Raw genomic sequence first — 26,421 nt, 5'->3', positions numbered from 1 at the left:
AGGCTTCAGAAACTTGCCTGAAAAGGAGCCCAGTGTTTATAGACAAGACAATAGGGAAAAGGCCTTGAAGGCATTTCAGAGACCTTTGCAGCAGCCCTTGCTGTTACAGGCCCTGGGGCCTAGGAGAGAAGAATGGTTTCCTGGGCCAGTTTCATGACCCCCCTCTGTGTGCAGCCTCAGGACACTGCTGCCTGCATCCCTGCAGCTCCAGCTCCAGCTCCATCTCCAGCCATGACTGAAAGATGCACAGGTACAGCTTGGGTCACTGCTGCAGAGGGTGCCAGCTAGAAGCCTTGGTAACTTCCTCACAGTGTTAAGCCACTGGTGGACAGAGCATGAGACTAGAGGCTTGGGAACCTCTCTATAGATTTTGGAAGATGTATGGAAATGCCTGGGTGTCCAGGCAAAAGCACCCCAAAAAGGCAGAGCCTTATATGAAACTTCTACTAGAGCAGTGCAGAAGAAAAACATGGGGTTGGAGCCTCCACACTGGAGGCCACCATCATGCAGACCCCAGATTCATAGACCCCCAACAACTTGTATCCTTCGTGGGGAAAAGTCACAGGCACTCAACACCAGCCGAGCCCATGAGAGCAGCCATGGGCATAAAACCTGCAAAGCCATAGGTGCCAAGCTGCCCAAGGTCTTGGGAGCCCAGCCCTCACACCCCCGTGCCCTGGATGTGGGACAGGGTTTCAAAAAGGGTGATTTTGGAGCTGTAGGATTGAATGACTGGCCTTCTGGGTTTGGAGTTTTGTGGGGCCAATAAGTCCTGTCTGTGTTTTGTTTTTTTCTGGCAAAATTCTTCCTTTTGGCTGGGAATGCTTACCCAATGCCTGTACAAGCATTGTACCTTGGAAGTAGTTAACTTGCTTTATATTTCAGAGGCTCATGGGCCTAAGCAACTGTAGCCTTGTGCCAGATGAGACTTTAAGCTTTGAACATTTTTATAAATGCTGTAATGATATAAGATTTTAGGAGACTGTAGGGAAGGCATCATTGCATTTTGCAATGTGAGAAGGACATGTGATTTGGGGAGCCAGGGAGAGAATAATAAAATTCAGCTCTGTGTCTCTAACAAAACTCATGTGGAATTGTCATCGGAATGTTAAAGGTGGGGCCCAGTGGAAGGTGATATAATCATGGTGGAGAGTGGGGGTTGGAAGATGGGGTGTAGGGAGAATGGGAGATTTATGGTGCGGGTGAGGAGTGAAAATTGGGGTTGGGTGGCGGATCCTTCACAAATGAGTAAACACTCTCCTTATTGCTGTCCTTGTGATAGTGAGCTCTCTTCATGATTTTGGAGCTGTAAGATTGAATGGATACTGGCCTTCTGGGTTTCGGACTTGTATTGGGCCTGTGGTCCCATTTGTGTATTCTTCCTGGGAAATTTCTTCCCTTTGGATTGAAAAAGCTTACCCAAAACCAGTACCATTATTGTACCTTGAAAGAAAAGAATATCCTTTTAAATTCAGGGACTCATAGGCAAAATGTTCTGTAGACTTGTCTCAGATGAGATGTTGATTTTTTTACATTTGAGTTAATGTTAGAATGAGTTAAGACTTTTGGAAACTTTTGAAAAGGCATGAATATATTTTACTCTGTGAGAAGGGCATGAGACTGTGTGGATCAGGGTCAAAATAATATGATTTGGCTGTGTTTCTTTACCAAAACTCATGTGAATTGTAATCCTTAATGTTGGAGGTGGGGCCTGGCTGGAGGTGATTTAATCATGGATGGGAGGGGGCCGGTGGTGAAAGGAAAAGGGGTGGGTAGGGTGAGGAGTAGGTTGTTAGTAGGGTGATGAGAGGATGGTGGGTAGCAGGAATGGGGAGTAGCCTGCTGCAGAGGCAGAGGCTCATGGAAAATCTTTACTAGGGCAGTGCACCTGTGGCTTTGCAGGGTGTAGCCCCCATGGCTGCTCCAATGGGCTGGGCTGTTATGGAGTGCCTGTAGCTTTTCCATGCAGAGAGTGCAAGCTGTTGGTGGGTCTATGAATCTGCAGTCTGGAGGATGGTGGCCTCCTGTGTGGGGGCTCCAAGCCCATATTTTCCTTCTGCACTGCACTCGTAGAGGTTCTCCAAGATGTTCTGCCTCTGTAGTAGACTTCTGCCTGGAAACAGTAGGTGGTGGTGTGGGTGGATCCTTCACCACTGGTTAATCTTCCTGATGCTGATCTCCTGATAGTGAGTTCTCATGAGATCTGGTTGTATATCCTGGTGTGGCACCTCTTTCCTCTCTGTGTCTTCTTCCTACTCCTGCCATATGGAACATCTCATTGTCACTTGGCCTTTTGGTATGATTAGGAGGCTCCCTGAGTCCTCCAGGAAGCAGAAACCACTTGCTGCCTTTACATCCTGCAGAAACATGAGCCAATTAAACACCTTTTAAAAATAATATTACAGAAAATTTGTACTGTAGAGTGGAGCTATGAAATGCCATCAAGGTTTTTTCATCTTTTTTTTTTTTGACTATTAGCATTTGGCTTCTTTTATATGGAAATATCTGAAGCCTTCTTGAATTTTCCCACTGCAAATGGACTTTTCTTCTTTTACCACATTGCCAGGCTGCCACAACAGTAGCTGAAAACATAGAAGCAGGTTCAGAAGTGGGTAATGACCGGATGCTGCACAGTTTGTTGGGCTTGGAAGAAGACAGAAAGATGAGGGAAAATTTGGACTCTTGTAGAGATGTGTTAAATTAAAAGGGTGATCATAGAGACTTGTTACATATCTATAATTAAAAGAGTGACTGAAGGATGGACAGTGAAGGCCAGGCTTAGAAGGTCTCAGATGAAAATGAGCAACTTACTGGGAATAGGAGTCAAGGTTACTTTTATTTTGTCTTAGCAAAGAACTTTGCTGGATGGTGTCCCTGCCCTGGAGACCAGTGAAACTTTGAACTTGAGGTTGATGATTTTGGGTATATCTGGTGAAATGAAGTAGGCAGCAAAGCTCAAGAGGTGTCTTGTCTGTTTTGAACAGCCTGTGATCTTCTCTGTGACTGAATAAATGACCTCAAATTGAAAGTTATATTTAAATGAGAAGCAGGGCTTAAAAGTTTGGAAAATTTGCAGCCTGGCCAAGTGGTGAAAAAGCAAAGCTGATTTTCAGTGGGAAAATTCAAGAAGGCTTCAGAAATTTGCATAAAATGGAGCCCAGTGCTAATAGCTAAGACAATGTTTAAAAGGCCTTGAAGCCATTTCAGAGACCTTTGCAGCAGAGTTTGCTGTCACAGGGCCTGAGGTCTAGGACCGAAGAATGCTTTCCTGAGTGAGTCCCACCGTCACCTGCTGTGTCCGTCCTCAGTACACTGCTGCCTGCATCCCTGCAGCTCCAGCGCCAGCTCCAGCCATGACTGAAAGATGCACAGGTACAGCTTGCATCACTGCTTCAGGGGTGCAAGCCTCAAACCTTGGTGACTTCCACATAGGACTAAGCCAGCGGGTGCACAGAGCACAAAACTAGAGGCTTGGGAGCCTTTGTCTAGATGCCAGAATATGTAAGGGAAAACCTGTGTGTTGAGGCAGAAGCTTTTCCAAGAGGCAGAGCCTCATGGGAAACCTTCACTAGGGCAGTACAGAAGGAATATATAGGATTGGAGCCCCAAACAGGAATGCACCATTTTCCAGACCCCAGATTCATAGACCCGCCAACAGCTGGCACCCTCAGTGTGGAAAAGCCACAGGCACTCAACACCAGCCCATCCCATGAGGGCACCTGTGGGGGATAGACCCTGCACAGCCACAGATGCTGAGCTGCCCAAGGCCTTGGGAGCCCAGCCATCCACCCCTGTACTCCAGATGTGGGATATAGATTCAGAAAAGGTGACTTGGGAGCTTTAGGATTCAATGACTGGCTTGCTGGGTTTTTTAATTACATGGGGTCTGTAAGTCCCATCTGTGTTTTGTGCTTCTTTCTCGCAAATGTTTTCCTTTTGGCTGGGAGTGCTTACCCAACGCCTGTACAATCATTGCACCTTGGAAGTAGTAAACTTGCTTTATATGTAATTCAGTGGCTCATGAGCAGAAGGGACTGTAGACTTGTCTCAGACAAGACTCTGGGCTTTGGGCATTTGAGTAAATGCTTGAATGAGTTAAGATTTGAGAGACTCTAGGGAAGGGATCATTGCATTTTGCAATGTGAGAAAGACATGAACATTGGGGGACCAGGGAGAGAATAATATATTTTGGCTCTCTGTCTCTACCAAAGCTCATGTGGAATGTTAATGGGAAATGTTAAAGGTGGGGGCTGGTGGAAGGTGATTTAATCATGATGGAGAGAGGAGGTTGGATGGCTGGGGGGGATTCGATCGTGAGGATGGTTGGATGGGATTGTGGTGGAGTTGGGGGTGTAAGGCAGGGGCGGGGGTGAATCCTTCACAAATGGTTAAACACCATCTCCTTAATGCTGTCCTTCTGATATTGAGTTCTCTTCATGATTTTGGAGCTGTGAGATTGAATGCAAACTGACCTGTGGGATTTTGGATGTCCATTGGGCCTGTGGCCCCATTTGTGTTATTGTTCTTGGAAATTTCTTCCCTTTGGATTGAGAAAGCTTAGCCAATATCTGTACCATCATTGTACCTTGAAAGAAACAAACACCCTTTTAACTTCAGGGACTCATAGGCAGAAGAGACTGTAGCCTTGTCTCAGATGAGACTTTGAACTTTTTACATTTGAGTTAATGCGGGAATGAGTTAAGGCTTTTGGAAACTTTGAAAAGGCACGACTGTATTTTATTATGTGAGAAGGATATGAGATTTGGTGGGGTTAAGGTCAGCATAATATGATTTGGCTATGTGCCCCTGGAAAAACTCAAGTGGAATTGTAATCCCAAATGTTGGAGTTGGGGCCTGGTGTGAGATTATTTAATCATGGATGGGAGGGGTAGGGGTGGAAGAAAAAAGGGGTGGGTAGGGTGGAGAAGAGTAGGCTGGCTGTAGGGTGGTGGGAGGGTAGTGGGTATTAGGAAGGGGGAGTAGCCTGCTGCAGAGTCAGCGGGTCATGGAAAACCTCTACCAGGGCAGTGCGCCTGTGGCTTTGCAGGCTTTAGCCCCCATGGCTGCTCACATGGGCTGGGCTGGTGTTGAGTGCCTATCACTTTTCCATACTGAGGGTGTGAACTGTTAGTAGGTCTATGAATCTGGGGTCTAGAGGATGGTGGCCTCCTGCATAGTCACTCAAAGCCGTTCTTTTCCTTCTGCACTGCCATAGTACAGGATTTCCAAGAGCCTCTGCCTCTGCAGCAGGCTTCTCTCTGGAACGGTAGGGAGTGGAGCTGTGTTGGGGGGTGGATCCTTCACCAATGGTTAAGCACCATCTTCTTGATGCTGACCTAGTGATAGTGAGTTCTCATGGGATCTGGTTATAGGATGGTGTGGCACTTCTTTCATCTCTCAGCCTTGCTCCTACTCCTGCTGTATGAAACATTTCATTGCTGTTTTCCTACTGGTATGATTGGGAGGCTTCCTGAGTCCTCCCAGAAGCAGAAGCCACTATGCTTTCTTTACAGCCTCCAGAAACATGAGCCAATTAAACCCCTTTTCATTATGATCATACAGAAAATAAAGTACTGTGAAGTGGAGCTATGAAATATCTTCAATGACATTTCCCCATCGTCTTGGCTATTAGCACTGGACTTCTTTTTCATGCAAATATCTGAAGGCTTCTTGAAGTTTCCCCCTGAAAATGGACTTCTTTTTCTTCTGCATTGCCAGGCTGCAACAAAGATAGCTGAAAATGTAAAGCAGGTTCAGAAGTGGGTAACAGCCAGAGGTTGGAGAGTTTGGAGATCTTGAAAGAAGACTGGGAGATGAAGGAAAATTTGGACCACTGTAGGCACTTGTTAAATAGTTGTGATTAAAAGGCTGTCTGAAGGATGGACTGTGAAGGCCAGGCTTACAAGGTCTCAGATGAAAATGAGGAACTTACGGGGCATGGGAGCCAAGGTTACCTTTTGTTTTACTGTAGCATAGAACATGGCTGCAGGGCGACCTTGCTCTCAATATCTGTGAAACTTTGAACTCCAGGGTGATGATTTAGTGCATATCTGGTGGAATGAACTTGTAGGCAGCAAAGCACAAGGGTGGGGGGCATGTGTGCATCAAACAGCCTGTGCTTTCATGTGTGACCGAGGTTATGTGTGACTGAGGAAATGACCTGAAGTTGGAACTTATATTTAAATGACAAGCAGAGCTCAAAAGTTTGGAACATCTGCAGCCTGGCCAAGTGGTCAAAAAGAAAAGCTAATTTTCAGGGGGAAAATTCATGAAGGCTTCAGAAACTTGCATAAAATGGAGGCCAGTGCTAATAGCCAAGACAATGGGGGAAAAAGCTTTGGAGGCATTTCAGAGATGTTTGCAGCAGCCCTTGCTGTCAGGCCCTGGGGCCTAGGAGAGAAGAATGGTTTCCTGGGCCAGCCCCATGGCCCTGCTGCTGTGTAGCCTCAGGACACTGCTGCCTGCATCCCTGCAGCCCCAGCTCCTGCTCCGACCTTGGCTGAAAGATGCACAGGTACAGATTGCATCACTGCTTCAGAGGGTACAGGCTATAAGGCTTCATGGCTTCCACACAGTGTTAAGCCAGCAAGTGCACAGAGCACTAGCCCAGAGGCTTCGGAGACTTCATATGGATTTCGGAAGATGTATGAAAATGCCTGGGTGTCCAGACAGAAGGCTGCCAAAAAAGCAGAGCCTCCTGGGAAACATCTACTAGGGCAGTGCAGAAGGAAAATACGGGATTGCAGCCCCCACACTGGATGCCAGCATCATGCAGACCCCAGATTCATAGACCCACCAAGAACTTTGTATCCTCTGTGGGTAAAAACTACAGGCAGTCAACACCAGCACAGCCCATGAGGGCAGCTGTGGGGACTGAACACTGCAAAGCCACAGGTAGAGAGCTCCCCAAGACCTTCGGAACCCCGCCCTCATACCGTTGTGCCCTGGAGGTGGGACAAGGATTAAAAAAGGATGACTTTGGAGCTGTAGGTTTGAATAACTGGCCTGCTGGGTTTTAGATTTTCATGGGACCTGTAAGTCCTGTTTGTGTTTTGTTCTTCTCTCTGGCAAAAATCTTCCTTTTGGTTGGGAATTCTTACTCAATGTGTGGACAATCATACCTTGGAAGTAGTTAACTTGCTTTGTATTTCAGAGGCTCAGGAGCTGAAGGGACTGCATCTTTGTCTCAGATGAGACTTTGGGCTTCAGACATTTAAGTAAATGCTGGAATGAGTTAAGGCCTTTGGGGTCTTAGCCAAGACGATGGGGAAAAGTCATTGAAGGCATTTCATAGCTTCACTTCATGGTACTAATTTTCTGTATGATCATAACAAAAAGGGGTTTGATTGGCTCTTGGTTCTGCAGGCTGTAAAACAAAGCGTAGTGGCTTCGGGAATGGTAAGTAAGGCATCATTGTATTTTGCAAAGTGAGAAGGACATGAGATTTGTGGGGCAGGGACAGAATAATAAGATTTGGCTGTGTGTGCCTATGGAAACTCATGTTGAATTGTAATCAGAAATGTTAAAAGTGGGGCCAGGTGGAAGGTGATTTAATCGTGGAGGGCACTGGGTGTTGAAAGGTGGAGATTGGGGAGAATGGCTGGATTTTGGTGGGGATGAGGGGTGAAAAGTGGGGGTGGGGGGAGGATCCCTCACAAATAGTTAAACACCATCTCCTTAATGCTTTCTTCATGATGGTGAGTTCTCATGATGATTTTGGAGCCGTGAGATTGAATGGATACTGGCCTCCTGGGTTTTGGACTTGCATTGGCCCTGTGATCCCATTTGTGTTATTTTCCTGGCAAACCTCTCCCCTTTGGATTTAGAAAACTTACCCAATGCCTGTACCATCATTGTACCTTGAAAGAAAAGAACTCCCTTTTAAATTCAGGAACTTACAGGCAAAAGGGACTGTGGCCTTTTCTCAGTTGAGACGTTGAACTTTTTACATTTGGGTTAATGCTGCAATGACTTAAGACTTTCGGCAACTTTTGAAAAGGCGTGATTGCATTTTACTCTGTGAGAAGGATATGATATTCAGGGGATCAGGGTCAGAATAATATGATTTAGCTGTGTGTCCCTACCTAAACTCACATGTAATTGTAATCCCGAATGTTGCAGGTGGGGCCTCGTGAGAGGTGATTTATTCATGAATGGGACAGGGGTGGGGTTGGAAGTAAAAACAGGTGGGTAAGGTGGGGAGGGGTAAGCTGGCTGTAGGGTGGTGTGTAGCAGGAGGGGAGTAGCCTGCCTCAGAGGCAGAGGCTCATGAAAAAACTCTACTAATGCAGTGCACCTGTGGCTTTGCAGGGTTTAGCACCTGTAGGTGCTCTCATGGGCTGGGCTGATGTTGAGTGTCTGTAGCTTTTCCATACTGGGGGTGTGAGCTGTTGGTGGGTCTATGACTCTTGGGTCTGGAGGATGGTGTCATGGGGGTTCCAAGCCCATATTTTCCTTCTGCACTGCCCTAGTAGAGGTTTTCCAAGAGGATCTGCCTCTGCCTCAGGCTTCTGCTTGGAAACAGTGGGTGGTGGATATGGGATAGTGGGTGGATCCTTCACCAACAGTGAAGCACCATCTTCTTGATGCTGATCTGCTGATACTGAGCTCTCATGAGATCTAGTTGTATAACAGGATGTCACACCTCTTTCCTCTCTCTGTCTTGCTTCTACTCCTGCCATATGAAACATTTCATTGCCGCTTGGCCTTCTGGTATAATTGGGAGGCTTCCTGAGTCCTCCTACAAGCAGAAACCACTGTGCTTTCTTTACAGCCTGAAGAACTGTGAGTCAGTTAGACCTTTTTTCTTTATGTAGATACAGATAATTAATGCTGTGAAGTGAAGCTATGAAATGACTTCTAGGCCTTTCCCCCAATCTCTTGGCTATTAACACTGAGCTTTTTTCAATGCAGATATTGGAGGCCATCTTGATGTTTCCCCCTGATAATGGACTTTTCTTCTTTTACCACATTGCCAGGCTGCAACAGAGATAGCTGACCATGTAGAAGCAGGTTCCAAATTGGGTAATGGCCAGAGGTTAGAGAGTTTGGAGAGCTTGGAAGAAGATGGGAAGATGAGGGAAAGTTTGGACCATTGCAGAGACTTGTTAAATAGTTTTGATTAAAAGGCTGACAGAAGGATGGACAGTGAAGGCCAGGTTTGTAAGGTCTCAGATGAAAATGAGGAACTTACTGGGAACAGGAGCCAAGGTTTTTTTGTTTTGCCTTAGCAAAGTAATTGGCTACACAGTGACCCTTCCTGGGAGATCTGTGAAACTGAACTTGAGGATGATGATTTAGGGTGTATCGGGTGGAATGAACTTCTAAGCAGCAAAGCTCAAGAGTTGTCCTGTCTACATCGAACAGCCTGTGCTCCTATGTGTGATCAAAGAAAGGACTATAAGTTGGAACTTATATTTAAATGAGAAGCAGAGCTTCAACATTTGGGAAATTTGTAATCTGGTCCAAAAGAAAAGCTGATGTTCAGGGGAAAGTCAAGAAGGCCTCGGATACTTGCATAAAAAGGATCCCAGTGCCAATAATTCAAGAGAATGGGAAAAAGGCCTTGAAGGCATTTCAGAGACCTTTGTAGCAGACCTTGCTGTCACGGGCCCTGGGGCTTAGGAGAAAAGAATAGTTTCCTGGCCCAGCCCCATGGCTCCACTGCTGTGTGCAGCCTCAGGACACTCCTGCCTGCATCCCTGCAGCTCCATCTCCAGCTCCAGCCATGGATGAAAGATGCACAGGTACAGCTTGTGTCACTGCTTCAGAGGATGCAAGCTCCAAGCCTTGGTGGCTTCCACATAGTGTTAAGCCAGCAGGTGCATAAAGCACAGGATTAGAAGCTTCAGAGCCTTTATCTAGACTCCAGAGGATATATTGGATAGCCTGAGTGTCCAGCCAGAAGCTTTTCCATGAACCAGAGCCTCATGGTAAATCTCTATTGGGGCAGTACGGAAGGAGAATATAGGGTTTGAGTCCCCATACAGGGAGGCACCATTTTCCAGACCCAGTTTCATAGACCCACCAACTGCTTGCACCGTTAGTGTTGAAAAGCTACAGGCACTCAACACCAGCCTAGCCAATGAAGGCAGCTGTGGGGGAAAGTTTCTGCAATGCCACAGGTGAAGAGCTGCCCAAGGCCTTGGGATCCCAGCTGTCACACCACCCCGTGCTCTGGATGTGGACATAGATTCCAAAAAGATGATTTGGAGCTATATGATGGAATGACTGGCCTGCTGGGTTTTTGACTTGCAGGGAGTTTGTAAGTCCCATCTGTGTTTTGTGCTTCTTTCTGGCAAATTTCCTCTTTTTGGCTGGGAATGCTTACCCAATGCCTGTACAATCATTGCACTTTGGAGGTGGTTAACTTGCTTTGTATTTCAGAGGCTCAGGGCAAAAGATATGGCAGCCGTGTCTCAGAAGAGACTTTGGGCTTTGGACATTTGAGTAAATGCTGGGATGAGTTAAGACTTGGGGGACTCTAGGGAAGACATCATTGCATTTTGCAATGTGAGAAAGACATGAACTTTGGGGGACCAGGGACAAAATAATTTGTTTTGGTTCTGTGTCTCTACCAAAACTCATGTGGAATTTTAATGGGAAATGTTAAAGGTGTGGGCTGGTGGAAGGTGATTTAATCATGGTGTAGAGTGGAGGTTGGAATGTTGGGAGGGTGGGGAGGGTTGGGGGGATTGTGGGGTGGGGAGGGTTGGGGGGATTGTGGTGGTGGGGAGGTGGGGGATTGGGGGGTGGTGAGGGTTGGGGGGATTGTGGTGGGGTTGGGGGTGAAAGGCAGTGGTGGGGGCGGATCCTTCACAAATGGACATTTGAGTAAATGCTGGAATGAGTTCAGACATTGGGGGACTGTAGAGAATGCATCATTGTATTTTGCAGTATGAGAAGGACATGAGATTGGGGGGCCAAAGGGAGAATAATATGATTTGGCTCTGTGTCCCTAACAAAACTCATGTGGAATTATAATGGGGAATGTTAAATGTGGGGGCTTGGTAGAAGGTTATTTAATCATGGTAGAGAAGGGGGGTTGGAAGGGGGATGTGGGAGAATGCGGGTTCATGGTGTGGGTGAGGGTAAAACATGGGGATGGGTGGCAGATCCTTCACAAATGGTTAAATACTATCTCCTTAATGCAGTCTGTGTGATAGTGAGTTCTCATGATAAATGAATGCTGTCCTGCTGGGTTTTGGACTCGGATTGGGCCTGTGTCCCATTTGTGTTGTTTTTCTGGGAAAATCTTCCCTTTGGTTTGAGAAAGCTTACACAGTGCCTGTGCATCATCGTAACTTGAAAGAGAAGAATTGTCTTTTACATTCAGGGAACCACAGGCAGAAGGGATTGAAGCCTTCTCTTGGTTGAGACTTGAAGTTACTACATTTGAGTTACTGCTGGAGTGAGTTAAGACATTTTGAAACTTTTGAAAAGGCATGTTTGTATTTTTCTATGTGAGAAGGACATGAGATATTGAGGTGTCAGGGTGAGAATAATATGGTTTGGCTGTGTTTCCCTACAAAATCTCATGGGGACTTGTATTCCTGACAGTTGTAGGTGGGGCCTGGTGGGAGGTGATTTAACCACAAATGGGAGAGTGGTAGGGGTCGAAGAGAAAGCAAGTGGGTAGGGTGGGGAGGAGGAGTCTGGCAGTAGAGCGGTGAGAGGGTGGTGGGCAGTAGAAAGGGGGAGTAGCCTGCTGCAGAGGCAGAGGCTCATGGAAAACTTCTATACCAGGGCAGTGCACCTGTGGCTTTGAAGGCTATAGCCCCCATGGTTGCTCTCATGGGCTGGGATGGTGTTGAGTACCTGTAGCTTTTCCATACTGAGAGTGCAAGCTGCTGGTGGGTCTATGAATCTGGGTTCTGGAGGTTGGTAACCTCCTGTGTGGGGCCTCCAAACCCATATATTTTTTCTATACTGCACTAGTAGAGGTTTTCCTGGTGGCTCTGCCTCTGCCTCAGGCTTCTGCCTGGAAACAGGGGGGGTGGGGGTCGCAGGGGGCAGATCTTTCACCAATGCTTAAGCAACATCTTCTTGATGCTGACCTTGTGATACTGAGTTCTCAGGAAATCTGGTTGTATAACAGGGTTATACAACATGTGGCACCTTTTTTCTCTCTCTGTCTTGTTCTACTTCTGCCATATAAAACATCCCATTGCTGCCTGGTCTTCTGGTATGATTGGGAGGCTTCCTGAGTCCTCCCAGAGGCAGAAGCCTCTATGATTTATTTAAAGCTTGCGGAATCATGAGCTAGTTCAACCTGTTTTCTTTCTGATTATACGGAAAATTATTGCTGTGACGTGGAGCTATGAAATGCCTTCAAGGCCTTTTCCTTATTGTCTTGGTAATCAGCAGTCAGCTTCTTTTCAGGCAAATGTCTGAAGCCTGCATTAATTTTTCTCCTGAAATGGACTTTTATTCTTTTACCACATTGCCAGTCTGTGACACATGTAGCTGAAAATGTAGAAGCAGGTTAAGAAGTGTGTAATGGCCAGAGGTTGGAGAGTTTGGAGGTCTTGGAAGAAGACAGGAAGATGAGGAAAAGTTTGGATCAGTGTAGAGACTTGTCAAATCATTGTAATTAAAAAGGTGACAGAAGGATGGACAGTGATCACGAGGCTTAGAATGTCTCACATGAAAATGAGGAGCTTGCTGGGAACAGGAGTCAAGGTCACTTTTGTTTTTTCCTTAGCAAAGAACGTTGCTGCACGATGCCCCTAACCTGGAGACCTTTGAAATTTTGAACATCAGGGTGATAATTTAGAGTGTATCTGGTGGAAGGAAATTTTAGGCAGCAAAGCTTAAGAGGTGTCCTGTCTGTGTCAAACACCCTCTGGTCGTATATGTGACCAAAGAAATGACCTCATGGTGAAACATATTTAAAAGTTTGGAAAATTTACAGCCTGGCCAAGTGGTCAAAAAGAAAAGCTGATTGTCAGTGAGAAAGTTCAAGAAGTCTTCAGAAATTTGCATAAAATGGAGTTCACTGCTAATAGCCAATACAGTGTTAAAAAGGTTTTGAAGGCATTTCAGAGACTTTTGTAGCAGCCCTTGCTATCACAGGCCCTGAGGCCTGGGAGAAAAGAATGGTTTCCTTCTCCAGCACCATGGCCCAGCTGCTGTGTCCATCCTCAGGACACTGCTGGCTGGATTCCTGAAGCTCCAGCTCCAGCCATGGCTGAAAAATGCACAGGTACAGTTTTGGTCACAGCTTCAGAGGGCGCAAGCTGCACGATTTGGTGACTTCCACGTAGTGTTAAGCCAGCAGGTGTGCAGAGCACAAAACTGGAAGCTGGGGATCCTTTGTCTAGACTCCAGAGTACGTATGGAAAAACCTGTGTGTCCACGTCAAAATTGTCCAAGAGGCAGAGCCTCCTTTACTGGGGCAGTACAGAAGGAACATACAGGGTTCAACTCCCATACAGGGAGGCACCATTCTGCAAGTGCCAGATTCATAGAATCTGTAACATCTTGCACCCTCATTGTGGAAAAGCTGCAGGTACTCAACACCAGCCCAGCCCATGAGAGCCACTGTGGAGGTTAGACCTTGCAAAGCCACAGGTGCAGAGCTGCCCAAGGCCTTGGGAGCCCAGGCCTCATACCCTTGTGCTCTGGATGTGGGATCTGGATTTAAAAAAAAATGATTTGGAGCTGTAAGATTCAATGACTGTCCTGTTGGGTTTTTGACTTCCATGGTGTCTCTAAGTCTCAACTGTGTTTTGTGCTTCTTTCTGGCAAATTTTTTCCTTTTGGCTTGGTATACTTACCCAGTGCCTGTACAATCATTGTACCTTAGAAGTAGTTAACTTGCTTTGTATTTCAGAGGCTCAGGGGCAGAAGGGACTGCAGCCTTGTCTCAGAAGAGACTTTGGGCTTTGGACATTTCAGTAAATGCTGGAATGAGTGAAGACATTGGGAAACTGCAGAGAAGGCATCATTGTATTTTGCAGTGTGAGAAGAACATGAGATATGGGGGCCAGGGTCAGAATAATATGATTTGGCTTTGCATCCCTACCAAAATCAAGTGGAATTATAATGGAGAATGTTAAAGTTTGGGCCTGGTGGGAGGTGATTTAATCATGAAGAATGGGGTTTGGAGGTAAGGAAGTGGGGAGAATAGGGGAGATTATTTTGTGGGTGGGAGTGAAAGATGAGGGTGGGGGGCAGATCCTTCACAAATGGATAAACACGCTCTCCTTAATGCTGTTCACATGACTGTGAGTCCTCTTGATGATTTTGGAGCTGAGAGATTGAGTGAATACTGTCCTGCTGGGTTTTGGACTTGCATTGTGCCTGTGGGCCCATTTGTGTTATTTTTCTGGGAAATTTCTTCCCTTTGGACTGAGAAAGCTTGCACAATGCCTGTACCATCATTGAACCTTGAAAGAAAAGAACTCCATTTTAAATTCAGGGACTCGTAGACAGAAGGGACTGTGGCCTTGTCTCAGATGAGACTGAATTTTTTACATTTGGAAAGAGTTAAGACTTTTGCAAAATTTGAAAAGTCATGATGGTATTTTGCTCTGTGATAAGGACATGAGATTGTGGAATATCAGGGTCAGAATTATATGGTTTGCCAGTGTGTCCCCATGAAACTCATGTGGAATTGTAATCCCTAATCTTGAAGCAGGTGACTTAATTATGGACAGGAGGTTGGTGCTGGTGGAAGGTAAAAGGGATGGGTAGGATTGGGAGGAGTGGGTTGGCAGTAGGGTGGTGGGAGGGTGGGTGGTAGTAGGAAGTGGGAGTAGCCCGCTGCAGAGGCAAAGCCTCGTGGAAAACCTCCACTAGGTCAGTGCATCTGTGGCTTTGCAGGTTTTAGCCCCTCAGCTGTTCTCGTGGGCTGGGCTGGTATTGAGGGCCTGTAGCTTTTCCACAATAAGGGTGTGAGTTGTTGGTGGGTCTATGAATCTCGGGTCTGGAGGTTTTTGGCCACGTGTGTGGGGACTCCAAGCCCATATTTTCTTTCTGCACTTCCATAATAGAGGCATTCCAAGAGGCTCTGCATCTGAATGAGGCTTCTGCCTGGAAACAGTGGGAGTTGGGGGTTGGGGGCGGATCCTTCACCAATGTTTAAGCACCATCTTCTAGATGCTGACCTTGTGATAGTGAGTTCTCATGAGATCTGCTTGTATAATGGGGAATGACAACTTTTTCCTTTCTCTGTCTTGCTCCTACTCTTCCCATATGAGACATCTCCTTGCCCCTTGACATTCTGGTATGATTGGGAGGCTTCCTGAGTCCTGTCAGATGCAGAAGCCACTATGCTTCCTTACAGCCTGCAGAATCATTAACCTATTAAACCTCTTTTCTTTATGATCATGGAGAAAATTATTACCACAAAGTGGAACTGTTAAATGTCTTCAAGGCCTTCTCCCTAATGTCCTGGCAATCAGCAATCGGCTTCTTTTTATTCAAGTATCTGAAGCCTCCTTGAATTTTTCCCCTGAAAATGGGCTTGTCTTCCTTTACCACATTGCCAGGGTATGATAAAGATAGCTGATAATGTAGAAGCAGGTTCAGAAGGGGGTAGCAGATGGAGTTTGGGAGAGTTTGGAGGACTTCAAAGATAGGGAGATGAGGGAAAGTTTGCATCTTTGTAAAGCTGGCTTTTCCAAGCTTAGTGTGGCACTCAATACCAGCCCAGTCCGTGAGGGCAGCTGTGGGGTATAGACCCCACACAGCCACAAGTGCAGAGCTGCCCAAGGTGTTGGGAGCCCAGCCATGACACGCCCGTGCTCTGGATGTGAGACGTCTATTCAGAAAAGATGATTTGGAGCATTGTACCTTGAAAGAAAAGAAATCTCTTTTAAATTCAGGAACCCGTAGGCAGAAGGGACAGTAGCGTTGTCTCAGATGAGACTTTGAACTTTTTACACTTGGAATGAGTTTAGGCTGTTGGAAGTTTTGAAAAGGCATGATTGTATTTTGCTCTGTGTGAAGGACATGAGATTCTGGAATATCAGGGTCAGAATAATATGGTTTGGCTGTGTGTCCCTATAAAAATTCAGGTGGAATTGTAATTCCAAATGTTGAACGTGGGGCCTGGGGTAGATGACTTAATCATGGATTGGAGGTGGTTGGGGGTGGAAGGTAAAGGGTTGTAACCGAGTGAGTTGTAGAGAAACGCCACACCATGAGACGACTTCAGGAGACCTTTATTGCCGGCAACTGAGAGACGGCTAGTGCTCAAAATTCTCTTGGCCTGGAAGAAGGGGCTAGATTTTCTTTTATACTTTGGTTTAGAAAGGGGAGGGGGAGCCTAGCTGAAGGAATCTCACAGCAGCAAAACAGGCAAAAAAGTTAAGAAGATAAATGGCTACAGGAAAACAATCAGTTCCAGGCGCAGGGGCTTTAAATCCATCGAAAGGTGATAGATGTGGGGGCTTTGGGTGCTATCAACTGGAAACAAATGCGGGGGCTTTGGGTACTATCAACAGGGCGAATTCCTGGGAACTGTGGATACAGCTTGCCAGAGCATCTTATCAGTAATTGCATTCTTTGATGTGCTGGGAGTCAGCTTGCACAAGTTAAGTCCTTGAGGAAGGGGGGTGGGTAAGGGGCTGCAAGTGAAGGAGCCAAGATGGAGTCTGTCTGGCTCTGTCAGCTAAGGGAGAGTCGACCAGGTTGAAACAAGGTAGGGTATCACAAAAGGGTTGGTTAGGGTGGGGAGCAGTAGCCTGGCAGTAGAATGGTGGGAGTGTGGGCGGTAGTAGGAAGTGGGAGTAGCCTGCTGCAGAGGCAAAGCCTCATGGAAAACCTCTACTAGGACAGAGCACCTGTGGCTTTGCAGGGTTTAGCCCCTGCAGCTGCTCTCATGGGCTGGGCTGTTGTTGAGTGCCTGTAGCTTTTCCACAGAGGGTGTGAGCTGTTGGTGGGTCTATGAATCTGGGGTCTGGAAGGTTGGTGGCCATCTGCATGGGGGCTTCAAGCCCATATTTTCCTTCCAGAGTTCCCTGGTAGAGGTTTTCCAAGAGGCTCTGCCTGTCCAGCAGGCTTCTGTTTGGAAACAGTGGGAGTTGGGGGTGGGTGGTTGTTCCTTCATCAGTGTTTAAGCCCCATCTTCATGATGCTGACCTTGTGATAGTGAGTTCTCATGAGATCTGGTTGTATAATAGGGTGTGGCCCTCTCTCCTCTCTGTCTTGTGCCTACTCCTGCCACATGAATCATCTCATTGCCCCTGGACATTCTTGTATGATTGGGAGGCTTCCTGAGTCCTCCCAGATTCAGAAGCCATTATATTTCCTTATGGCCTGCAGAATCATGAGCCAATTAAACCTCCTTCCTTTATGATCATAGAGAAAATTAGTAGTGCAAAGTGGAACTATTAAATGTCATTGTCTTGGCAATCAGTACTCAGCTTCTTTTCTTTCAAGTATGTGAAGGCTTCATGAATTTCCCCCCTGAAAATGGACTTGTTTTCCTTTACCACATTGCCAGGCTGTGGCAAAGATAGTGATAATGTAGAAGCAGGTTCAGAAGGGAGTAGCGGACAGAGGTCGGGAGAGTTTGGAGGGCTTCAAAGACAAGAAGACGAAAGAAAGTTTGGATCTTTGTAAAGAATTGTTAAACACTGGTGATCAGAAGGCTCACAGGAAAATGGTTAGTGAAAGCTCAACTTAGAAGGTCTCAGATGAAAATGAAGCACTTGCTGGGAAGAGAAGTCAAAGTTATTTTTGATACCTTATCAAAGAACGTGGCTGCACGGTGACCTCGCCCTGGAGATCTCTGAAACTTTGAACTTGAGGGTGATGATTTACTGAGTATCTGGTGGAATGAACTGGGCAGCAAAGCTCAAGAGGTGTCCTCTCTGCATCGAACAGGCTGCACTCTTATGTGTGATGGAGGAAATGACCTCTGGATGAGACAGATTAAATGAGTCCCAACTCTTACATTATATGAGAAACAGAACTCAAAAGTTTGGAAAATTTGTAGCCTGGCCATGTGGTCAAAAAGAAAAGCTGATTTTCAGGGGGAAAATTGAGGAAGGCTTCAGAAACTTGCATGAAAAGGAGCTCAGTGCTCATAGACAAGACAGTAGGGAAAAGGCCTTGAAGGCATTTCAGAGAGGTTTGCAGCAACCCTTGCTGTTACAGGCCCTGGGGCCTAGGAGAGAAGAATTGTTTCCTGGGCGAGTTCCATGACCCCCTCTGTGTGCAGCCTCGGACACTGCTGCCTGCATCCCTGCAGCTTCAGCTCCAGCTCCATCTCCAGCCGTGACTGAAAGATGCACAGGTACAGCTTGGGTCACTGCTACAGAGGGTGCCGGCTAGAAGCCTTGGTAACTTCTTCATAGTGTTAAGCCACTGCTGGACGCAGCATGAGACTAGAGGCTTGGGAACCTCTCTATAGATTTTGGAAGATGTATGGAAATGCCTGGGTGTCCAGGCAAAAGCATCCCCAAAAGGCAGAGCCTTATATGAAACTTCTACTAGGGCAGTGCAGAAGGAAAACATGGGGTTGGAGCCTCCACTCTGGAGGCCACCATCATGCAGACCCCAGATTCATAGACCCCCAAGAACTTGTATCCTTAGTGGGGAAAAGTCACAGGCACTCAACACCAGCCAAGCCCCTGAGGGCAGCCGTGGGGCATAAACCCTGCAAAGCCACAGGTGCCAAGCTGCCCAAGGCCTTGGGAGCCCATCCCTCACACCCCTGTGCCCTGGATGTGGGACAGCGTTTCAAAAGTGTTGATTTTGGAGCTGTAGGATTGAATGACTGGCCTTCTTGGTTTGGAGTTTCATGCAGCCGGTAAGTCCTGTCTTTGTTTTGTTTTTTCCTGGCAAAATTCTTCCTTTTGGCTGGGAATGCTTACCCAATGCCTGTACAAGCATTGTGCCTTGGAAGTAGTTAACTTGCTGTATATTTCAGAGGCTCATGGGCCTAAGCAACTGTAGCCTTGTAGCTGATGCGACTTTCAGCTTTGAACATTTGTATAAATGCTGTAATGATATAAGATTTTAGGAGACTGTAGGGAAGGCATCATTATATTTTGCAATGTGATAAGGACATGTGATTTGGGGAGCCAGGGATAGAATAATAAAATTCAGCTCTGTGTCTCTACCAAATCTCATGTGGAACTGTCATCGCAATGTTAAAGGTGGGGCCTGGTGGAAGGTGATTTAATCACGGTGGAGAGTGGGGGTTGGAAGATGGGGCATAGGGAGAATGGGGGATTTATGGTGCGGGTGAGGAGTGAAAATTGGGGGTGGGTGGCGGATCCTTCACAAATGATTAAACACTCACCTTATTGCTGTCCTTGTGATAGTGAGCTCTCTTCATGATTTTGGAGCTGTAAGATTGAATGGATACTGGCCTTCTGGGTTTCGGACTTGTATTGGGCCAGTGGTCCCATTTGTGTTTTCTTCCTGGGAAATTTCTTCCCTTTGGATTGATAAAGCTTACCCAAAGCCTGTACCATTATTGTACCTTGAAAGAAAAGAACATCCTTTTAAATTCAGGGACTCATAGGCAAAATGTTCTGTAGAACTGTCTCAGATGAGATGTTGATTTTTTTACATTTGAGTTAATGTTGGAATGAGTTAAGTCTTTTGGAAACTTTTGAAAAGGCATGAATATATTTTGCTCTGTGAGATGGGCCCGAGACTGTGGGGATCAGGGTCAGAATAATATGATTTGGCTGTGTTTCTTTACCAAAACTCATATGAATTTTAATCCTTAATGTTGGAGGTGGGGCCTGGCTGGAGGTGATTTAATCATGGAGGGGAGGGGGCCAGGGGTGGAAGGAAAAGGGGTGGGTGGAGTGAGGAGTAGGTTGTTAGTAGGGTGGTGAGAGGGTGGTGGGTAGCAGGAATGGGGAGTAGCCTGCTGCAGAGGCAGAGGCTCATGGAAAGTCTGTACTAGGGCAGTGCACCTGTGGCTTTGCAGGGTGTAGCCCCCATGGCTGCTCTCATGGGCTGGGCTGGTGTGGAGTGCCTGTAGCTTTTCCATGCAGAGAGTGCAATTTGTTGGTGGGTCTATGAATCTGCAGTCTGGAGGATGGTGGCCTCCTGTGTTGGGGCTCCAAGCCCATATTTTCCTTCTGCACTGCACTCGTAGAGGTTCTCCAAGAGATTCTGCCTCTGCAGGAGGCTTCTGCCTGGAAACAGTAGGTGGTGGTGTGGGTGGATCCTTCACCATTGGTAAATCTTCCTGATGCTGATCTCCTGATAGTGAGTTCTCATGAGATCTGGTTGTATAACCTGGTGTGGCACCTCTTTCCTCTCTGTGTCTTCTTCCTACTCCTGTCATATGGAACATCTCATTGTCACTTGGCCTTTTGGTATAATTAGGAGGCTCCCTGAGTCCTCCCAGAAGCAGAAACCACTTGCTGCCTTTACAGTCTGCAGAAACATGAACCAATTAAACCTCTTTTAAAAATAATATTACAGAAAATTTGTACTGTAGAGTGGAGCTATGAAATGCCATCAAGGTTTTTTCCTCTTTTTTTTTTTTTACTATTAGCATTTGGCTTCTTTTATATGGAAATATCTGAAGCCTTCTTGAATTTTCCCCCTGAAAATGGACTTTTCTTCTTTTACCACATTGCCAGACTGCCACAACGGTAGCTGAAAATGTAGAAGCAGGTTCAGAAGTGGGTAACGACCGGATGCTGCACAGTTTGGGGGGCTTGGAAGAAGACAGAAAGATGAGGGAAAATTTGGACTCTTGTAGAGACGTGTTAAATTAAAAGGGTGACCATAGAGACTTGTTACATATCTATAATTAAAAGAGTGACTGAAGGATGGACAGTGAAGGCCAGAATTAGAAGTTCTCAGATGAAAATGACCAACTTACTGGGAACAGGAGTTAAGGTTACTTTTGTTTTGCCTTAGCAAAGAACTTGGCTGGATGATGTCCCTGCCCTGGAGACCTCTGAAACTTTGAACTTGAGTGTGATGATTTAGGGTATATCTGGTGAAATGAAGTAGGCAGCAAAGCTCAAGAGGTGTTCTGTCTGTTTTGAACAGCCTGTGGTCTTCTCTGTGACTGAATAAATGACCTCAAATTGAAAGTTATATTTAAATGAGAAGCAGGGCTTAAAAGTTTGGAAAATTTGCAGCCTGGCCAAGTGGTCAAAAAGCAAAGCTGATTTTCAGTGGCAAAATTCAAGAAGGCTTCAGAAATTTGCATAAAATGGAGCCCAGTGCTAATAGCTAAGACAATGTTTAAAAGGCCTTGAAGCCATTTCAGAGACCTTTGCAGCAGAGCTTGGTGTCACAGCCCTCGAGTTCTAGGACTGAAGATTGCTTTCCTGGGTGAGTCCCATGTTCACGCTGCTGTGTCCGTCCTCAGGACACTGCTGCCTGCATCCCTGCAGCTCCAGCTCCAGCCAAAGCCATTGCTGAGAAATGCACAGGTGCAGGTTGCATCACTGCTTCAGGGGTGCAAGCCTCAAACCTTGATGGCTTCCACATAGTACTAATCCAGCAGGTGCACAGACCACAAAAATAGAGGCTTGGGAGCCTTTGTGTAGATGCCAGAGTATGTACAGGAAAACTTGGGTGTTGAGGCAGAAGCTTTTCCAAGAGGCAGAGCCTCATGGGAAACCTTTACTAGGGCAGTACAGAAGGAACATATAGGGTTGGAGCCCCACACAGGAAAGCATCATTTTCCAGACCCCAGATTCATAGACCCACCAACTGCTGGCACCCTCAGTGTGGAAAAGCCACAGGCACTCAACACCAGCCCAGCCCATGTGGGCACCTGTGGGGGATAGACCCTGCAAAGTCACAGATGCTGAGCTGCCCAAGGCCTTGGGAGGCCAGCCATCCACCCCTGTGCTCCAGATGTGGGATATAGATTCAGAAAAGATGACTTGGTAGCTGTAGGATTCAATGACTGGCTTACTGGGTTTTTGACTTGCATGGGGTCTGTAAGTCCCATCTGTGTTTTGTGCTTCTTTTTGACAAATATTTTCCTTTTGGCTGGGAATGGTTACCCAATGCCTGTACAATCATTGCACCTTGGAAGTAGTAAACTTGCTTTATATATAATTCAGTGGCTCATGGGCAGAAGGGACTGTAGACTTCTCTCAGATAAGACTCTGGGCTTTGGGCATTTGAGTAAATGCTGGAATGAGTTAAGATTTGAGAGACTCTATGGAAGGCCTCATTTCATTTTGCAATGTGAGAAAGACATGAACACTGGGGGACCAGGGACAGAATGTTTTGGCTCTCTGTCTCTACCAAAGCTCATGTGGAATGTTAATGGGAAATGTTAAAGGTGGAGGCTGGTGAAAGGTGATTTAATCATTATGGAGTGAGGAGGTTGGATGGTTCGGGATTGGGGAGGTTTGGGGGGGATTGGGTGGTGAGGGGGGTTGGAGGGGATTGTGGTGGGGTTGGTGGTGTAAGGCAGGGGCTGGGGTGCATTCTTCACAAATGGTTAAACACCATCTTCTTAATGCTGTCCTTCTGATATTGAGTTCTCTTCATGATTTTGGATCTGTGAGATTGAATGAACACTGACCTGTGGGATTTTGGATGTCCATTGGGTCTGTGGTCCCATTTGTGTTAATGTTCTTGGAAATTTCTTCCCTTTGGATTCAAAAAGCTTACCCAATATCTGTACCATCATTGTACCTTGAAAGAAATGAACACCCTTTTAACTTCAGGGACTCATAGGCAGAAGAGACTGTAGCCTTGTCTCAGATGAGACTTTGAACTTTTTACATTTGAGTTAATGCGGGAATGAGTTAAGGCTTTGGAAACTTTGAAAAGGCACGATTGTATTTTATTCTGTGAGAAGGATATGAGATTTCGGGGGTCAAGGTCAGAATAATATGATTTGGCTGTGTGCCCCTGGAAAAACTCATGTGGAATTGTAATCCCAAATGTTGGAGTTGGGGCCTGGTGTGAGATTATTTAATCATGGATGGGAGGGGTAGGGGTGGAAGAAAAAAGGGGTGGGTAGGGTGGGGAAGAGTAGGCTGGCTGTAGGGTGGTGGGAGGGTAGTGGGTATTAGGAAGGGGGAGTAGCCTGCTGCAGAGTCAGCGGGTCATGGAAAACCTCTACCAGGGCAGTGCGCCTGTGGCTTTGCAGGCTTTAGCCCCTATGGCTTCTCTCATGGGCTTGGCTGGTGTTGAGTGCCTATTACGTTTCCATACTGAGGGTGTGAACTGTTGGTAGGTCTATGAATCTGGGGTGTAGAGGATGGTGGCCTCCTGCATAGTCCATCAAAGCCCTTATTTTCCTTCTGTACTGCCACAGTACAGGATTTGCAAGAGCCTCTGCCTCTGCAGCAGGCTTCTGTCTGGAACGGTAGGGGATGGAGCTGTGTTGGGGGGCGGATCCTTCACCAATGGTTAAGCACCATCTTCTTGATGCTGACCTAGTGATAGTGAGTTCTCATGAGATCTGGTTATAGGACGGTGTGGCACCTCTTTCCTCCCTCAGCCTTGCTCCTACTCCTGCTGTGTGAAACATTTCATTGCTGTTTTCCTACTGGTATGATTGGGAGGCTTCCTGAGTCCTCCCAGAAGCAGAAGCCACTATGCTTTCTTTACAGCCTGCAGAACCATGAGCCAATTAAACCCCTTTTCATTATGATCATACAGAAAATAAAGTACTGTGAAGTGGAGCTATGAAATATCTTCAATGACATTTCCCCATCGTCTTGGCTATTAGCACTGGACTCCTTTTTAATGCAAATATCTGAAGGCTTCTTGAAGTTTCCCCCTGAAAATGGACTTCTTTTTCTTCTGCATTGCCAGGCTGCAACAAAGATAGCTGAAAATGTAAAGCAGGTTCAGAAGTGGGTAACAGCCAGAGGTTGGAGAGTTTGGAGATCTTGAAAGAAGACTGGGAGGTGAAGGAAAGTTTGGACCATTGTAGGCACTTGTTAAATAGTTGTGATTAAAAGGCTGACAGAAGGATGGACAGTGAAGGCCAGGGTTACAAGGTCTCAGATGAAAATGAGGAACTTACCGGGAACAGGAGCCGAGGTTACCTTTTGTTTTGCTGTAGCATAGAACATGGCTGCAGAGCGACCTTGCCCTCAAGATCTGTGAAACTTTGAACTCGAGAGTGAGGATTTAGTGCATATCTGGTGGAATGAACTTCTAGGCAGCATAGCATAGCACAAGGGGGGGGGGGGCCATCTGCATCAAACAGCCTGTGCTCTCATTTGTGACCGAGGTTATGTGTGACCGAGGAAATGAACTGAAGTTGGAACTTATATTTAAATGACAAGCAGAGCTCAAAAGTTTGGAACATCTGTAGCCTGGACAAGTGGTCAAAAGAAAAGCTGATTTTCAGGGGGAAAAATCATGAAGGCTCCAGAAACTTGCATAAAATGGAGGCCAGTGCTAATAGCCAAGACAATGGGGGAAAAAAGCCTTGGAGGCATTTCAGAGATGTTTACAGCAGCCCTTGCTGTCACAGGCCCTGGGGCCTGGGAGAGAAGAATGGTTTCCTGGGCCAGCCCCATGATCCTGCTGCTGTGTGCAGCCTCAGGACACTGCTGCCTGCATCCCGGCAGCCCAAGCTCCTGCTCCCTACTTGACTGAAAGATGCACCGGTACAGATTGCATCACTGTTTCAGAGGTACAGGCTATAAGGCTCCGTGGCTTCCACATAGTGTTAAGCCCGTGGGTGCACAGAGCACTAGCCCAGAGGCTTCGGAGACTTCATATAGATTTCGGAAGACGTATGAAAATGCCTGGGTGTCCAGACAGAAGGTGCCAAAAAGCAGAGCCTCCTGGGAAACCTGTACTAGGGCAGTGCAGAAGGAAAATATGGGCTTGGAGCCGCCACAATGGAGGCCAGCATCATGCAGACCCCAGATTCATAGACCCACCAAGAACTTTGTACTCTCTGTGGGTAAAAACTACAGGCAGTCAACACCAGCACAGCCCATGAGGGCAGCTGTGGGGACTGAACAGTGCAAAGCCACAGGTAGAGAGCTGCCCAAGGCCTTGGGAACCCAGCCCTCATACACTTGTGCCCTGGAGGTGGGACAAGGATTAAAAAAGGATGACTTTGGAGCTGTAGGTTTGAAAACTGGCATGCTGGGCTTTGGATTTTCATGGGACCTGTAAGTCCCGTTTGTGTTTTGTTCTTCTCTCTGGCAAAAATCTTCCTTTTGGTTGGGAATTCTTACTCAATGTGTGGACAATCATACCTTGGAAGTAGTTAACTTGCTTTGTATTTCAGAGGCTCAGGAGCAGAAGGGACCACATCTTTGTCTCAGATGAGACTTTGGGCTTCAGACATTTAAATAAATGCTGGAATGAGTTAAGACCTTGTGGGTCTTAGCCAAGACGATGGGGAAAAGTCATTGAAGGCATTTCATTGCTTCACTTCTGAGTACTAATTTTCTGTATGATCATAACAAAAAGGGGTTTAATTGGCTCATGGTTCTGCAGGCTGTTAAAAAAAAGCACAGTGGCTTGGGGAATGGTAAGTAAGGCATCATTGTATTTTGCAAAGTGAGAAGGACATGAGATTTGTGGGGCAGGTACAGAATAATAAGATTTGGCTGCCTGTCCCTGTGGAAACTCATGTGGAATTGTAATCAGAAATGTTGAAAGTGGGGCCAGGTGGAAGGTGATTTAATCATGGAGGGCACTGGTTGTTGGAAGTTGCGGATTGGGGAGAATGGATGGATTATGGTGGGGATGGGTGTGAAAAGTGGGGGTGGGGGTAGGATCCTTCACAAATGGTTAAACACCATCTCCGTAATGCTTTCCTCATGATGGTGAGTTCTCGTGATTGTTTTGGAGCCGTGAGATTGAATGGATACTGTCCTCCTGGGTTTTGGACTTGCATTGGCCCTGTGATCCCATTTGTGTTATTTTCCTGACAAACCTCTCCCCTTTGGATTGAGAAAACTTACCCAATGCCTGTACCATCTTTGTACCTTGAAAGAAAAGAAATCGCTTTTAAATTCAAGAACTTATAGGCAAAAGGGTCCGTAGCCTTTTCTCAGGTGAGACTTTGAACTTTTTACATTTGAGTTAATGCTGAAATGACTTAAAACTTTCGGCAGCTTTTGAAAAGGGATGATTGCATTTTACTCTGTGAGAAGGATATGATATTCGGGGGATCAGGGTCAGAATAATATGGTTTAGCTGTGTGTCCCTACCTAAACTCACATGTAATTGTAATCCCGAATGTTGCAGGTGGGGCCTGGTTGGAGGTGATTTATTCATGGATTGGAGAGGTGTTGGATTGGAAGTCAAAACAGGTGGGTAAGGTGGGGAGGAGTAGGCTGGCTGTAGGGTGGTGTGTAGCAGGATGGTAGTAGCCTGCCACAGAGGCAGAGGCTCATGGAAAAACTCTACTAAGGCAGTGCACCTGTGACTTTGCAGGGTTTAGCACCTGTAGCTGCTCTCATGGGCTGGGCTGGTGTTGAGTGCCTGTAGCTTTTCCGTACTTGGGGTGTGAGCTGTTGATGGGTCTATGAA

At 46.5% G+C, this 26,421-nt stretch overlaps 1 protein-coding gene across 1 annotated transcript in view; it reads left to right on the top strand.

Annotated features, from left to right (window-relative positions):
• The window catches only part of LOC129136711 (ankyrin repeat domain-containing protein 18B-like), a 108,021-nt gene extending 81,820 nt beyond the window's left edge, over window positions 1–26,201 (top strand). Inside the window, exon 9 of the mRNA XM_063791910.1 lies at window positions 26,137–26,201. The gene's annotated coding sequence lies outside the window, so the exon portion shown is untranslated. The remainder of the gene's footprint in view (window positions 1–26,136) is intronic.
• The last annotated feature ends 220 nt before the right edge of the window (window positions 26,202–26,421 follow it).

Source organism: Pan troglodytes, chromosome 14 (assembly GCF_028858775.2).
Source record: "Pan troglodytes isolate AG18354 chromosome 14, NHGRI_mPanTro3-v2.0_pri, whole genome shotgun sequence".
Taxonomy (NCBI): domain Eukaryota; kingdom Metazoa; phylum Chordata; class Mammalia; order Primates; family Hominidae; genus Pan; species Pan troglodytes.
Note: the sequence above shows the minus strand (reverse complement) of the source record. Positions and strands in the feature narration are given on the sequence as shown.